The following is a 16,449-nucleotide window of genomic DNA, read 5'->3' as shown; positions in this document are numbered from 1 at the left end:
TAACTCATGGAAAGCAGCTCCAGCTTTCAACCCCTTGAACAGATCAAAACACTGAGACTCAGAGGGGTCATTCACCTGTCATACAACTCGTTCGTGGTGGCAGAGCAGGGATTCCAACTCAGCTCTGGGCTGCTCCAAGCCACCCTTCTGTTGAGTTCTGAGGCCTGCAAAGCTGGAATCTGCATTCCTAGTGAGGGAGGCGGGCCTAACAAGGGTTGTACACAGTGGGGAGGAGGAGACAGTAAGAGTTGCGGGATGGGGTCCCAGAGGGCTGGGGCATGGAGAAGGGGCATGGGACCCTTTTCTAAGTATGAGGTGTCAAAAATGGATCTAGTTATTGAAGGACACCTGGATGAGGAAGAGGAAGACCGGATCCAAACCCCAAACAGTTCTTGTCTGCAAGACAGCAACTCACATGGATACTGAATCACAGAAGTAGCCGGAAGGCTCATCAGCTTCGTCTTGATGGAGATGGGATGGGGAGCTTTATCAAAGGGAAATAGGATGTATTGCCTCTTGAAGAGTGCAGAGAGAAGAGCCAATGGACGAGGATTTCTAGAATGAGTCACATCTGGGCTCCAGCCTGCCCAAGCCTCATAGCGGGTGCTCCCTACCCCACATTCCCTGTAGGAACAAAAGCCCCAACCAGCCTTTGTCCCCTCCATTACTTTGTCTTCCCACCCCCACTCTGTGCTCTGAGCCCTCCCTGTTATAGTGAGCTGGATAAAGTGGGCCGGGGTGTGAGCGATGGAATGATGGCCCCTCCTCACTCCTCCGGGCCTCTCCTACTTCCCCCATCTCTTCGTTTCCATGACAGCAGTTGGCAATGAGGCGTCTACTTCAAACTGCTGGCAGGGATGCCATGCAGGAGTCCGAGACATAGGCCTGGGGGTGAGGGAAGGGAGCTCCCATCCATGAAGCACCCACATATGGGTTACGTCTGACACTACATCCATCACTTCCTTACTCCTCACCCACCAGGCGAGGAGCCCAGCATGATCCTATTCCACAGATGAGGAGACTGAGGCACAGAGAGAAGGGACGTGCTCAGAGTCACACAGACAATCAGTGGCAGAGCCACGATTCAAACTCAGATTCCTGCAGACCTCAAGCCCAGGCTTCTAATCACTACACCACCCTGCCCTGTGGCTAGGGGTCAGTTGTTCAGGCCTGAGCTCAGCTCCTTGCTGCAGGCCTGTGGGTAAATTCCTGCATTCCCCCAGGTTCTACAAAACAGGACTGGAAGTCCCATTGCTCTGTGGGGCTATGGGGATTTAAAGAAGTTGGAGAAAACCCCAGGCTCCTGGTTGGAGCTCAGTAAACGGATCTCTCCCTTCATTTCCAACCAGAGAGACCTCATTCCTGGGTTCCTGGATGGGGCACGGCTAGGGGGTGCCCCAAATCCATGGGGCACACCCCATATTAGAGGAGTTCTTTACATACAGCCTGCTCCCCCCGTCCTCAGAGTTCCTCACAGCAGGAGCACCTCTCATCATTGTGTGTCCGCTTTGTGCCAGGAGTCCTGCTAGGGCCCTGCATGCTCACTGCCACCCCAGGACGCAGACACGATGATTACACTCATGTTATAGATGAGGCAACCCACTGTGGCACCGTGCAGCAGGAGTGCCTGCGTCCACCGGGGTGACTGGGGGCAAGTGCATTAGAGAGATGTCCCTTACGCTCAGTCCTGCCTTTGAAACAGACCTGGAAGCTCTTCGCTTCTCACCACCTCCACGTTGTACCCCGGCCTAGGCCCCTGCCATCCTGGCTTGGACAGCACTGGCCTCCAGTAGGGTCCCCCGCTTCCTCTGTGCGTCCACACATTCCATGGTATCCTTGCAGGCTGAGAACCCTGAGGCGCTCAGTGTCTTCTGAATAAGAGCCGAGTCCTCCTAGTGGCCGACAATGCCCTCCATGTCTGGCCCTGTGACCTCTGACCGCATCTCCTACACTCACCCTCACTCACTGCACCCAGCCCCTCTGGTCTCCTCACTCTTTCTGGAACATTCCAAACCCCTTCTAGCTGGGCCTTGCTGTCCCCTTTGCCCAGAATGCTTTCCCCTGACATACGGGCATGCATGCTTCAATCCTCCCTTGACTCGAACGTTGCCCATCCCACCCTACGTAGAAGGACCCTTCCCATTCTTCCACACGCTGTTTGCTCATCTCTACCACTGCATTTCTCCTCACACCTTGATTCCTCTCCTGCATGTCCCTCTGCAGAAATGAAAGCCCTAAGAAGGCAGGCTCTCCCTCCTTGTTCATCCTTGTATCTCAGCACCCAGAACAATCCCTGACACCTATTGGGCAGAGAAAATATTAACTGTTGATAAATACTTGTCAAGTGAATGGGCAAGGCCTGCTGGGCCCCAAGCCTCCCTCTGAGGAAAGCTGAACACGTGATGTCATGACCCCGTTACTGAGGACTGGACCGCCCATGAGCACCTGCCCAAACACAGTCATTCACAGGCTATTGACAGGCAGCCTACGGCAACATTTCCAGCCAAGTGCATACTGGCTGACTGAACTAAACAAATTCCCTCTTAGGAGGCTGAATGTGAAACATACAGGGAGGTACCAGTTGATTGGGCTCAGGGGCAGAAATCAAAAACCATGAGGCTGCACAAACCATGAACTACAGATGTCATGGGCCTGGAGAATCCGAGGACAGCAGATTTCACGGGCCTGGAGAATCCGGAGACAGCAGATGTCACAGGCCGGGAGAATCCAGGGGACAGCGGATGTCACGGGCCGGGAGAATCCAGGGGACAGCAGATGTCACAGGCCGGGAGAATCCAGGGGACAGCAGATGTCATGGGCCTGGAGAAGCCAGGGGACAGCAGATGTCAAGGGCCTGGAGAAGCCAGGGGACAGCAGATGTCACAGGCCTGGAGAAGCCAGGGGACAGTAGATGTCACGGACCTGGAGAATCCAGAGACAGCAGATGTCATAGGCCTGGAGAAGCCAGGGGACAGCAGATGTCACGGACCTGGAGAATCCAGGGACAGCGGGTGTCACGGGCCAGGAGAATCCAGGGGACAGCAGATGTCATGGGCCGGGAGAATCCAGGGGACAGATGTCACGAGCCTGGAGAATCCAGGGACAGCAGATGTCACGGGTCTGGAGAATCCGGGGACAGCAGACGTCACGGGCGTGGAGAATCGATGGACAGCAGACGTCATGGGCGTGGAGAATTGGCGGACAGCAGATGTCACGGGCCGGGAGAATCCAGGGGACAGCGGACGTCATGGGCCTGGAGAATCCAGGGGACAGCAGACGTCATGGGCCGGGAGAATCCAGGGGACAGCGGACGTCACGGGCCGGGAGAATCCAGGGGACAGCAGACGTCACGGGCGTGGAGAATTGGCGGACAGCAGACGTCACGGGCGTGGAGAATCGGCGGACAGCAGATGTCACGGGCGTGCAGAATCGGCGCACAGCAGACGTCACGGGCTGGGAGAATCCAGGGGACAGTGGACATCACGGGCCGGGAGAATCCAGGGGACAGTGGACGTCACGGGCCGGGAGAATCCAGGGGACAGTGGATGTCACAGGCCGGGAGAATCCAGGGGACAGCGGATGTCATGGGCTGGGAGAATCCAGGGGACAGCAGATGTCACAGGCCTGGAGAAGCCAGGGGGCAGCATATGTCATAGTGTGGCGAATCCAGGGAACAGCAGATGTCACGGGCCTGGAGAATCCAGGGGACAGCAGATGTCATGGAACTAGAGAATCCAAGGGACAGCAGATGTCACAGCCTGGAGAATCCAGGTGACAGCAGATGTTGTGGGCCTGGAGAAGCCAGGGGACAGCAGATGTCATGGGCCTGGAGAATGCAGGGGACAGCAGATGTCATGGGCCTGGAGAAGCCAGGGGGCAGCAGATGTCACAGCCTGGAGAAGCCAGGTGACAGCAGATGTTGTGGGCCTGGAGAAGCCAGGCAACAGCAGATGTCACAGGCCTGGAGAATCCAGGGGACAGTAGATGTCGCAGGCCTGGAGAAGCCAGAAAATAGAATGTAGGCCTCACCAGGGCAGGAATGCTTGTCCATTCTGTTCTGCAGGAGTCCCATGTGCCTAGAGAAGCACCTCATACACCGGAGGTGCTCGATAGATGTTGTTGAATGAACGGTGGAGTGGAGAAGAGAGAAGAATTATTTTGTATGTGCATGAACTGGGGAACTTGGGAATAGCATTTCTTCCCTTCTTGTCTTTCTTTTTCAGTAGCTTCATGGGGTAACAATTCACATATTTTAGCACTCACTCATGTTGTTACATATATTTTATCACAATTTAAAAATACCCCAGAATTCACTTGTTTTAAGTCTACAACTCAATGGGACCATGGGGTTTGTGCGGGCTGAGAAGGTGGGAGCATATGTGAGCAGTGATGAGGATGCACAAGATGTGTCTGGGAAGGGCTGGTTGCCTAGTGTGGAGGGCCCAGGGTGCAGAGATCCTATGGGTCCTGATTAGGGCCAAGATGCAGATCATCATAGTCCTGACCTCACAAGGTTGTCTAGGGGAGCAAAGGAAGCGACAAATATAAAGTTCTCAGCACAAAGCCCAACACACAGGAGACGCTCAATATACACCATTATTCCCTTTCTTCGTGTTAAGCAATGCCAAGAAAACTTGGGAGGGCAATATTACAAACTAATAAGCACAGAAGCCGAGATCAGCTCCAAATTGCAGTGTTTTCAAAGTAACATTTAGTGCACAGATAGACACACAGCTCTGTGTCTGGGATGAAAGGAAGGAAAACGCATTCATCAGAAAAATGCTTGATTCCAGAGAGAGGTTTCTCCTAGTGACCAACGCAGAGAAAGCCCTCTGTATTCAGAGCTGGCACAGTGAGGTCACCGTAACGATTCTTGGCACTGATGGGGCAACCCGGCCCAATGTCAGTTCCAAACCTTGAATGTTCAAATCCCTGAAACTTCCTCAAAGTTTGTACTTCAATCTACAGAGCTAATTGTTCATTTGCTTTTTCTTCTCTTCTTGCATGTGCATAAAAAACCCCTAAATCTCCGGGTATGAGGGAGCACTCAATATCAGAAACTCAAGGATTAGTTTTGGGACTCATTCCTGTTATCCAGCCTGGAACTCAGGAAAAAGGATATATGCCCGGTACCTAGAAATAGGCACTTTTGACCTTTATAGGTGGAGGGAATTAATGGATGATTGCAATGTGAGATAACAAGCAGAGAATGAGAAGGATTACAAAATGCTGGGCTATTGCCCCAAATGTTTCAGGCAGGCATCATACCTTGATGGGCTTTGCGGCACAGTGTAAAGGAGTCAAGGATCTCCATTTCAACTTTGCTACTTATGAGCTGTGTGACTTTAGGCGAGTCACTTAGCCTCTCTGAGACTCTTAGCACTGTGCTTTCTCATATGAGAATGTCACATCCTGCTTTGTTGTTACTGGCCTAGCAGCTGTCTTCTTCACTTCTGTTACCTGTAAGGGCAGCAGCTGTGTCTTTACAGCATCCCCACCGCACAGTAGGCACATGATCACCATGAACAGACTCCAACTCCTGTTTTACCTTCCTGCACCTTGCTGCTGAGACCCTTCCCTGTTGGGTGTGGCAAGCAGTTCAAGTTCATTTGGTTCAGCACCAAGAAATTCAGTGAGAACTTTTTCTTCGGTGGGTCACTGCTCAAAAGGCCTGCATCTGCCTCTGACCCGGCAGTGAACTGCACTGCTGTTTCTGTTTCTAGCTGATTCAAGGACTCAGTAAAGGAAGTAGGGTTGACAGAATGGGTTCCATTGAATTGGAGAAACTATACATTTTCTATTCCCGCAAGAACTGGAGTAATTTCTATTAATATCCAGTTATCAAAATGCTCAACACCATCTACATCTGTAGCCCTACGTGGCAGAGAAAAAGTAGGCATGCAGGAGGAAATAGTTTATCTTTGTGTACAAGATTTTTAGAAAAACAAAACAAAAAAACACCATCAATTTCCATCTCTCGAGGAGTTTCCAGCCTGGTGGTAGATACAGGTAAACCAGGTATTTATTTTACATCCTGATGAGTGCACGGTGTCATGGAAGCATCTAACCTAGCCTGGGGGATAAGGATTTAAATGAAAGAAGCAACACTGTCGCTCAATCCATCCCTTCCTTCTTCACGCCCACCCTATCACATCTCCTTTCCTTGCTTTACACAGAACATTCCTTTGGCCCCTGCTCCCCTTGAGCATCTTAATTACTTCCTGTTAACTTCTCTGTCACTCTCTAAGGCATGGCCAGCCCTGGCCGTGTGCTCCTTCTGGAGCATCCCTTTCTACCTCTGTGCCTTGGCTCAGGCCATCCCCTATACCTGGCTGTCTTCCCTCCACGTCTTTACCTATTGATCCCTTATGTTTCAAAGTCCTGCTCATTCATTCATTCAACAAGTATCTCCAGAGGGTGCACTATGTTCCTCACACATCGATGGATATCAGGGATATGGAGGGAAATCAGTTACAGCCTATGTCCTCAAACTGTGCACAGCCACGGGGGGACCGATGGTGACAATAAGGACGTGTATGGAAGATGTGAGTCGGGGGGTGCTGTAAGGCCAGAGAAGGATCCTAATTCAACCTTAGGGGTGGGGGGTGTTCCGGGAAGACTTCCTGGAAGAGAATGCCTCTGAGTCCTGAAGAATGAGGTGAAAAGAGAGAGAGGTGTATATAAATACATGAGGACACATATAATCGTAGGCATCAATGTGACCTATGATTATATGTGTTCACATGTACTTATATGCTAATGTAATAACTAGTGTTTATTGGATGCTACTAGGAGCAGCACTGGACTAGCACATTTGACATTTCAACTTTATAGGGGTGAGGACTATTATCATTCCCATTTCACAGATGAGGAAGTTGAGGCACAGAGAAATTCAGAACTTGCTCCTGGTCATACAGTGACTAAGTGGTAGAGCTCGGGTTCAAACTCATTGTAGCCTCCAAGCTCATGTTTTGACCACTGTGCTCTGCCTTCTGAGACTGGCCAGGTCATTCTGCCACTTGCTCTTGTCCAATGCATTTATCACGGACGTCTTTCCAGATAGTACAATTCAGGTTTCCTTCTATTTAATGGCTGCAGAGGATGTCACTGGATTTTGAGCAGGAAAGTGAAACGGTCAGATCTGTCCCTGGGAAAGGGACCTCTGGGGATAGGAGGAGGCTGCCTGGAGATAGAGAAGCCTGTGTTGGGCGTGCAGAAGGAGGAGGAGGCCTATGTTGAGGCTGGGATGGAGAGATGCACAGTGGGGAGGCGCTCGGGAAACATGGTGGTGCAGCGGGATGCAGCAGTGACCACCTCTAAGGTGATCAGAAGGGCAAGAAGGCAGTGGGGGAGGCTGTCTCAGGATCTCCTTCCCAGCTAGACCTCTTCCAGGTCTGCACATTTTAATTCCCCCTAAGCATGCTCCAGCTAGCACTTCCAATTAAGAGCAAGTGAGCAGCAGCTCCAGCTCCACTAAGATGTGCAGATGTGGTGGTGCCTGTGGAATTCTTAATTCTTTGAATAATCTTTGCCTAGGAGGGTCACATCTATTTTACAAAAAACAAAACAAAACAAAACCCAAGAATAACCACAAATTACCCAAGACACTGCTTTAACCCTGCCTCCTCATAACAGCCCATCCAGCCTCACCACACACAGCCACCTGTCCAGTCCCAAGCATGGACTCCACACCCGTCTCAATCTATCTGGTTCTCTCCTTGGCCACTGCCAGTCCAAGTGGCTCTCCTCTCCCATCTGGATGACAGCAGTAGCCTCGTTCCTGGTCTCCCCACTCACACTCTAGCATAAGTTACTCCATGGCTCTAGCCTCAGTTGTCTCATCTATAAAACGGGCACATGAATGTGCATCTCGTAGAGCTGTTGAGGACTAGGTGACATCACAAATGGAAAGCCCTGGAGTGCTTTCTCAACAGATAGTAGTTCATCAGTCATCAGGACAGGAGGGTCAGAAAGGTCAGGGACTCTATTTCTCCCATACCCTGCTGGTCCAGATAATAGCAGGTGCTAGGGACCTCTGGATCACCCCAACCCCCTTGCCCGCACTCGCCCACCAAGGAGAGGAAAATGCTTCTTGCCCATTCCTCATATATCCTGCCACTCAATGGGAGCATCATCACCTTATAACCCAGGTTTCTCTCCAGCTCCTCATTGGCTCCTCCCCTGGTTCCCTGCATGGTGACCATATCTATGAGTGAATCTGAGAGATGAAACAGGTTAAGTATAACTCAGCCCCTTCTTTCGGGAGCCAGTGTGCCTGCAGGGAGCATGCGTCCTTTCCACTCTCTCCCAGGAAGGACAGGGAGGGGCCACCCCCTGGAGAGCCCAGCACTGCCTGTACCTGAGTGGGCAACTCAGCCCATCCTGGCCTTCAGCATTTGCAAGCCCACATGCTCCACTGTCACTCTGATTAGTAATAACCATGACAATTTGTTCTCTGGCTGCCTGGTCTTGCCTTTTGTCTTCATTCTCTGTTGGTACAGAGCTCAGGCTGGGCAGAGGAGTGCTATTTATCAGCCCTTCCCACCGCCACCTACAGGAGAGACCAGTGGGAGAAAACTCCATCTTGAGTTCCTGACTTGTTAATGGAGGTTTTCAAGGCTTGGTGAAACCCAGTGCTGTGAGAATCAATCAATAAACAACTGAAAAATATTTACTGAGCTCCTGATACAACAGGGAAAATAACTTATCCTTGCCCAGTGTTTCTTACCACTTTCAAGATGCCTGGAAAGCCGTTCCATTCAAAGGTCTGTGAGTGCCATGAAGTGTCAGGTGCTGTGTTATGAATGCAGACCCTACCAGAGGCCCATGTTAGGCTCCTCAGGGTGGCCCCACCACTCAAGCAGCCAGACGCCAAGGACAGAGGAAAGAAAACCAGGCTTCCAATATGAGCCTGAGATCAACAATCACATCCACACACTCTCCAGACCACAGGTGTGGGCTGGTGGTGGAATTGTGCCTCACCTGGGCCAAGGGCAAGGGGCAGCAGGATGTACTTATTTAATGATGATTAGTGATTCTCTCCAGGAGCAAAGAAAAGCTAGCAAGTAAATAAAAGGAACACTCTTGAAAGAGCAAACCCAGTGAAAATTGCCTGGAAAAGTTTGAAAGAGATGGAAAAAGAAGGGAAAATAGATGCCTTTGCTAGCATTAAAATACAACTTTTACAAACAATCATCAAACCAGCATGGCACAGATCTCCAGTCCTCCTCCTGTGCTTTGTGCCCATGAACCACATCAAAGGCTCTCCTGCTGTCTACCTACTTCTGATTGGGTTTGGCCACAGGCAGGGCAGGAGGAGAATGACATTGAGTGTTTATTCCCTTCTCTTGCCCCTCCAAACTTGGAGGCAGAAACAACTCTCCTCTTCCCATCAATACCCTAGGGTACTGCACTATCCCATGTTAGTTCCCCAGATCACAAAGTCTATACAAGGTAACAGGCTCTTTATCAAAACCTTTCTCAATCACCCAGTTGGGATGTGCCCTCTGTTTTTTGCCATGGCCCTGTCTGATAGTCAACTATTAGATCAGCTGACGGTTCAACAGTTCAGAACAGACAGCTCAGAAAGAGATCTGCTGTCAATGACTGGGTTTCCAGGTTACATGCCCTGAGGCCCAAGATACAGAACTGTGCAAATGGTGTTCCCTGGAGTTGAGTGTGATTTGGTGGTTCTGCCTCCAAATATATATTGTAATTTAGTGCTGCTGCAGGTGATGTAGGAAAGAAAGGTGGGAAGGAAAGGAAGAAAGATTTACTAAACAGGGAGGGGAACAGGATGAGGACCATTGGTTAAATATGTGAGAAGGAAAATTAATTTAGACTTTTTCTTCAAAACCCAAATAGGTTAGAGAGTGGTAATTTAGTCTAAAATACGAAACCATTAAACTGATGACAATGAGAAACCTTGTTTTCCCATCTGAATAATAGGAATAATATAACTACCTCATAGCATTGTTATGGGAGTTATGAGAGATGATCCAAGTTAGGACAGTGCCTGGCACTTTATTAAAAAGAGAACTGAGGCAAGATTCCAGCTGAGAAACTTGCTTAAATCTAGTTATCCTGGGGGTGGGGAAAAGATGAATTGGCAGAAAGGGGCATAGTCCTTAGGTCCTAATATGGAGATTCCACAAAAACTGATAACGTGACAGAGAAGGAGAGCCTGACCTAAACACTGGCACAGGAATGGTCAATGGAATCTGATTGTCCCTCAATCTGTGGCCACCAGGGAATAACAATATACAGGTATATTGCCTGCAGCGGCTGCAATTTTAGAAGCAGATGGAGACTTCAGCAGATATTAAGGTTTCACCCTAGGCTGAGTCCCTTTCAGCTGGATGTCTGGTTAGAAGGACTCTCATCCAGAGGCCAAGGCTGGGCTCTCCCCATGGCACTCAGGACAGAAGTTAGCAGTCTCTGTTTACTTCCACCAGAGGCAGGCTGAGACTCAGATTGGTGGCAAGTTCCTCCTTCAAAACTGGCTTTTCTCCCTACCCTCCACATTAGCATCAATCCACTGGGGGCCTCACTGGGGAGTTTCATTGAATCCTCAAGGAAGAACAACACCCATCTTGTGCAATCTCTTCCAGAGAACAGAAAAGTGGGAATCTTGCCTGCATCATTTTGTAAGGCGAACATAACCTTGATACCAAAGCCTGAAAAGTAAGCATGAGAAAGGAAATCACCGGTAAATATCACTCATGAACTCATTATTTTAAAATACGAAACAAAAGGGTTTGTAAATATGAGCTGGCAATAAAGATGCTACAGCATGACTCAAATTGGGTTTATTCCAGAAATGCAAAAGTCGATGTCATGCATCATGTTAACAGATTGAAAAAGAAAAATCATGTGACCATCTGGGCAGATGCAGAACAAGCATCTGTTAAAACTCTATTTCCATTTATAACTAAAAATAAAAGAAACACTCAGCAAACTGGGAATAGAAAGGAACTTCTTTAATCTGATAGAGAGTATCTACCAAAAGCCTAGAGTAAACATGATACTTCATTATCAAATGTGGACAGCTCTTCCATAAGAGTTGCAAAAGGCAAGATGTCCACTGTCTTTTTGTTTTGTTTTGTTTTTTGAGATGGAGTCTCACTCTGTCACCCAGGCTGGAGAGCAGTGGTGCAATCTCAGTTCACTGCAATCTCTGCCTCCCAGGTTCAAGTGATTCTCCTGCCTCAGCCTCCCAAGTAGCTGGGACTACAGGCATGCACCACCATGCCTGGCTAATTTTTGTATTTTTAGTGGAGATGGGATTTTGCTATATTGGCCAGGCCAGTCTCAAACTCCCGACCTCAGATGATCCACCCACCTCGGCCTCTCAAAGTGTTGGGATTACAGGTGTGAGTCACTGCGCCTGGCCATTTCTTTAATTCATTATTGTACTAAGGTCTTAGATGGACAGTAAAGCATATTAAGGAAAGAATAAAAGGATTAGAAAGGAAGAAACAAAACTGTTATTTGTACCTCTTACAATTGTATATGGTGTTTTCAAAAGAATCTACAAATACATTTTTTTAAATAGTAAGTGAGTTTAACAAGATTTCTGGATACAAAATCAATATGCAAAAGGCAAGCATATTTCTCCAATAAGTAACCAACTAATTTATCTATCAAAAATGTATAACAGCATACAAATTATCAAATAATAGAAATATATATATATAACAAAATATATAAAAGACACCAAAGGAAAATTAGGAAACCATGCCATGAGATGTTAAAGATGTTAAAAATATCCTAAATAAGTAGAGAGATACCATGTTCATGGAAGACTAAATACTACACCTTCTACCCTCTAGAGGGCAATGGAAAGCTCAGTGTAACAGCTGGTATTTAGAAATCAGAGCAACCTGGATTTATATTCCAATTTCTGCTGCTTCTAAACTCTGTAACTGATTTCACCAACCCCTCTGAACCTGTTTCTTCTCTTCTAAAACATGGATAATAATTTCTGCCTACTTGTTAGAAGTCAACCAATAAGAAAGCTCTTTGCAGAGTGCTGTATAAATACAGGACATTTTTTTTTTTTTTTTTTTTTTTTTGAGACGGAGTCTCGCTCTGTCGCCCAGGCTGGAGTGCTGTGGCCGGATCTCGGCTCACTGCAAGCTCCGCCTCCCGGGTTCACGCCATTCTCCTGCCTCAGCCTCCCGAGCAGCTGGGACTACAGGCGCCCACCACCTCGCCCGGCTAGTTTTTTGTATTTTTTAGTAGAGACGGGGTTTCACCGTGTTAGCCAGGATGGTCTCGATCTCCTGACCTCGTGATCCACCCAACTCGGCCTCCCAAAGTGCTGGGATTACAGGCTTGAGCCACCGCGCCCGGCCATACAGGACATTCTTACAACTAGTATTTTTGTCTCTTGTTGGTCCAAGGGTAGGTAAAAAATTAAATGTCCCAGACTAAGCCAACTTGCTTGCTTATGCCCATCTATTTACCATCAGGGGCATTGCTGACTGTTTATTCTGTTCTTAACATTTCTTCATTCAGTCCTCACAGCAACCTGTAAGGTGGGTGCTATATTAGCTCCATTTTACAAATGAGAAAGCTGAGGCCCAATTAAGCAATTTGTCATTCACATATTCATCCATTCCGTAGACATTCACGAATACCTTCTATGTGCTAGGAGCTGTGAATGTCCTGGTGAATAAGACAAATGTGCTCCCTGCTCTATTAGAGCTGACAATATGGTTGGAAAGACAGCCCAGAAATCACACCTCAGCGAATACATTGGCAGAACTAAGATTCAAACTCAGGTCTGTTGGACATTGGAGCCTGTGCTTTTAAGTACTCCCTGGGGGCAGCTTCCTCAACCTCTTCTGCTCATTCCTCTGTTGGGATGTGATAGTTTCTAACAGGCATTCTGCCGGCAACAGCAAGTTTCAATGGCCCTCGCCATCCAAGCTGCTGCACAAATTGAGAGCTGTCAGCTTCGATCTTGGCCCATGTGATCCCCCTGCATTATCACTGAAGAATTACAGCAGGGAGAATGAATGCATAAAAGAGGCAAGGCATCCTGGCCCCTCCTCCGACAGCATCAGCAGCATTGTTCCCAAAGAGTATGTGTCTGAGTCCTCTACAACCATTAATGACAGAAGTGAGTCACTTATAAATGAGATATGGGAGCTTTATTATAATTACATCCCGAGATTCAGAAATGCTCAGCATCACTGTTAAAGCGAGGGCAGCAGGTGACTGGGGCTTGAATGATCCTCTGCCAGGTACATATTTCAGATAAAACATCTTGGATCAGAAGCAATTATAGGTAATTCCCAGCCTGAATGCTAATAAAAATTACTTACAATTTCATGTAATTCTTTGCCATTTATACCATCTGCTTTTTTCCTTCTTTTCTCCACATTTCCATCCTGGCATTGATCCTGAGAAGCAGATACTGGCAAATAGAACTAACGGCCATTTCGCAGATAAGGAAGCTGATGCCCAAGGTCTCTCCGTTCTAAGGGCAAGAGCTGGGGTTCCAACCCTAAGCGTTCTGTCCCTCTAGAAAACATGCGATTGAAAACTCTCCCAAATCCATGCTCCTCAGAAGAAAGCCAGAGCACAAACTTCAAGCTGCACTGTGTAGCAGCAATATCATCCACACTAGTGACACTCGTGGCAATGGCCAGTGTCTGCTGAGTGCCTAGCAGAGTGTCAGAAGTTCATACAGGTCCACACTGAGACTTCAAGTTTCAGGCTATTTAAAGCTTAAGACTGCAGTTAGACTTTGGGGGCACGCACTATATCTAACCAGACTTACTCTCACTTTACAGATGAAAAAGCAAGAGGCCTGCAGAGGCTGGGCAATTTGCAGGTGGCAGAGCCAGGATACAGAGCTGGGATTGTTTGACCTTACTAGCAACAACAACAACAATGGACTCTTACCACTTTTAGGTATTACACCGCACCACGGAAGTGCTTTATTCACATGAACACACCTAATTCTCTTACCAACCCAGTGAGGAAGGTGTCAGGAATACCTCCATTCTAAAAATGGGGAAACCAAGGAACGGAGACATGTAGCAACTTGACCAAGGCCACAAAACTCATAAGCAACAGTGCTGGGATTTGAACCCAGGCAGGTGAGCTCCAGAATCCCACAATCTTGATGTCTTTGCTATGTGTTTTCTCTGCTAAGGAAAAGCCAGGCACTCCTTCATTGTGAAGAGGAAAGTGTCAACACAGAATTCTGAGAGAGTCGAAGAGGAGGAGGCTCACATATAAGTCCCTCCTCCCTTGGACACTCAGCTGAGGACTAGGAAGGACCACTCCCAGCCCTGCATTGGCCAAACCACTCTGGGTTGCAGGGTCTCTTGGCAGGCAACTCCGGCCTCCACCTAGCTCTGAAATCATGGACAGGCAGCGCCTGCCCATCTCCTGCCTCCACGGGATTCTCTTTCACATTTGAAAACAAAAACAATGCCAGGCATCCCCTGCCCTTCTCCATAGATTCTCCCCACACCAGGAGAAATGCCTGAATCACACTCGGGGATTTACATGGGGTTGTCCGGGATTCCTGTGAACAGCAGACCTGCTGCCTGGCTTTTTTCTATTCATCTCTGCTGCTGCCAGACACAAGCACTGAAGGACCTAAGGTCCCATCTGCCACCTGAGTTTCATTCAAAATCTAGAGGGAGTCAGGCAAGATGGGTGTTCAAACCCCAACTCTGCCAGAGACCAGCTGGGCAATCTCAAGCAAGTTAACCTCTCTGAGCCTCAGTAGACTATCTGTTCAATAACAGTACTTACCTTGCAAGAATGCTGTGAGTATTAAGTGGGATAATGCATAACGATACTCTCATGTGTCCACCCTCCCTCTCTCCCAGTCTCTGCCGGTTTTCTGGCTGCCTCCAAGACTCTTCCCATAAGACCCTCAATTTCCCTCTCCTTCATGCTCCAGGGACACACTCCGTCTGTGCTCCTGTCACAGGTTTCTGGCCCCTCAGTCATAAAACGAGTTATTCAGGCACCTTCCAGCCTGTGAACCTTGCTCACCAGGACTCCCAGCCTGCCTTGTTCGGTCTGCTCCAGGCTGAGGCGGGAGCCCTCTGCCGGAGGACAGCCACTCTGCCTGGAACATCTCTGCACTACCAGCTCCAGGCAAGCGGACACCTCAGAGGGATCAGGGAATTAGGAGGGAAGAGGTGGGATCTTCATGGAGGACTGGGGGCTGGGGGGTGGGGTAACAGAGAGGGAGACGTGACTTCCTTGAGGAGCTGCCGTACTCCAGCTCCTGCTCCTGACTTCCTGGGCTCCTTCCAGAAAAACTGAGAGCAACTTCTAGACTCTGATCTCTGAAAGAGCAGCCCCGATGCTCTTCTGTCACCAGAATCCACTCCCTGGCCATAACATCCACTCATTTTCCCAAAGCATCCTCCTCCGACAGAGGAGGATGTACCTCCTCGGTACAACGAGGAGGAGGTGATCCGCCCCTTGCTCCACACCTCCGGCTGCAGCCAAACTGCAGGAGAAGGGCGGGTGGTGGTCCGCACACTTCCTACCCCCGACTCCAGGTGACGCTGAGCCTGGGGCTTACCTCATGAAGTCTAGTGATTTGGATGAGGATGACTCCGAGCAAAACCGTGACTCTCTCCCCTTAACTAGCTGGTGCTCCTGGGCACAACTTTTCCTCCCCGAGCCTCAGTTTTCTCCTCTGTAAATGAGTATAACAATATTGCAACAGATAATGGATGCCCAAAGCCTGGCACAGAGAACGCACTCAACCGATGGGCTGGCACTACGGTTAGCAGCAAATTCAGACCCTGGGGAGGCTCAAAGAAAACGAGACTCCCCCTCTGACGCTCAGGGCGCGCACCCTGCCCAAGCCCGGGGAAGCTAAAGGTGTCTGCGCGTCGAGTGCTGGGGTCACAATGTGGAGAGGGGAGCGATGTCCCCGAGCAAGCCGCGCTCCGCCACCCTCCCCAGGCCATCCGCGTCGCTAGGGTACCCAAGCGCGCCCATCTCAAGCCTCCGGCTCCGAGGGTCCCGGCCGCCCTGCAGGGATGCCCGGATCCCAGTCTGGTCAGCGCGGAGCCTCGCCCAGCCGCGGCGGCCCCGCTCCCGCCCAAGCCCGCGCCCCGCTGCGACTCACCGGCGCCGGCTCCGGGGAAAGTTTGGTGGCGCGGTGGCAGCGGCGGCCAGGCTGCTGGGTGTGCCGCGGGGGCGGCGGCGGGGGTGCCGGGGAGCGCTCTGGGAGGCGGGGCGCGGGAGGAGGAGCCGCGCCGAGGGGGCCACCTGCGAGCAGCGGGGAAGGCGGGGACCCGGGCCCTGCGGGCCTGCAGCGCCCCCGCATCCGGCTCCACGCGCCCAGGGCCGCCCCCGCGGAGGGAGGGGCGCTAGGGGCGCGCCTCTCGCTCGGACACCCTTTCCCAGCTCGCGCCCCAGGTTTGGAGCTGCTCCCGCTGGGTACCCGGGCTCGGG

The 16,449-nt window shown here is 49.9% G+C and overlaps 1 protein-coding gene across 1 annotated transcript in view; it reads right to left on the bottom strand.

Annotated features, from left to right (window-relative positions):
• Positions 1-16,438, bottom strand: part of HRH1 (histamine receptor H1) — a 113,226-nt gene extending 96,788 nt beyond the window's left edge. Inside the window, exon 1 of the mRNA XM_033210681.1 lies at positions 16,121-16,438. The gene's annotated coding sequence lies outside the window, so the exon portion shown is untranslated. The remainder of the gene's footprint in view (positions 1-16,120) is intronic.
• Between the last annotated feature and the right edge of the window lie 11 nt (positions 16,439-16,449).

Source organism: Trachypithecus francoisi, unplaced genomic scaffold, assembly GCF_009764315.1.
Source record: "Trachypithecus francoisi isolate TF-2019V2 unplaced genomic scaffold, Tfra_2.0 Lachesis_group0, whole genome shotgun sequence".
Lineage (NCBI taxonomy): Eukaryota > Metazoa > Chordata > Mammalia > Primates > Cercopithecidae > Trachypithecus > Trachypithecus francoisi.
The sequence above is the reverse complement of the archived record's forward strand: the minus strand, read 5'-3'. Positions and strand labels throughout refer to the sequence as shown.